Raw genomic sequence first — 545 nt, 5'->3', positions numbered from 1 at the left:
ACCATTTTTTGGGTGATCTGGATTCCGACGTCAAAAATGCCAATTTTTTTTGTGGACGTCTGTCAAGACCTTTTTTATGCATCCGGTTGGCCATCACGGCCCTTCCGACCCATTTGGAAGGTCAAACGAGCCATGAAGCGAGCATACCCCTCATTTCAACGATTTTCGTGTGCTATAGCAAACCATTTTTTGGGTGATCCGGATTCCGACGTCAAAAATGCCAAATTTTTTTTGTGGACTTCCGTCAAGACCTTGTCTATGCATCCGGTGTGCCATCACGGCCCATCCGACCTATTTGGAAGGTCAAACAAGCCCCGAAGCGAGCATACCCCTCATTTCGATGATTTTAGTGTGCTATAGCAAACCATTTTTTGGGTGATCCGGATTTCGACGTCAAAAATGCCAAATTTTTTTGTGGACGTCGTGTGAAGACCTTGTCTATGCATCCGGTTGGCCATCATGGCCCGTCCGACCCATTTGGAAGGTCAAACGAGCCCCGAAGCGAGCATACCCCTCATTTCGACGATTTTCGTGTGCTATAGCAA

Source organism: Solanum pennellii, chromosome 3 (genome assembly GCF_001406875.1).
Source record: "Solanum pennellii chromosome 3, SPENNV200".
NCBI lineage: Eukaryota > Viridiplantae > Streptophyta > Magnoliopsida > Solanales > Solanaceae > Solanum > Solanum pennellii.
This window is presented reverse-complemented; position numbering follows the sequence as displayed.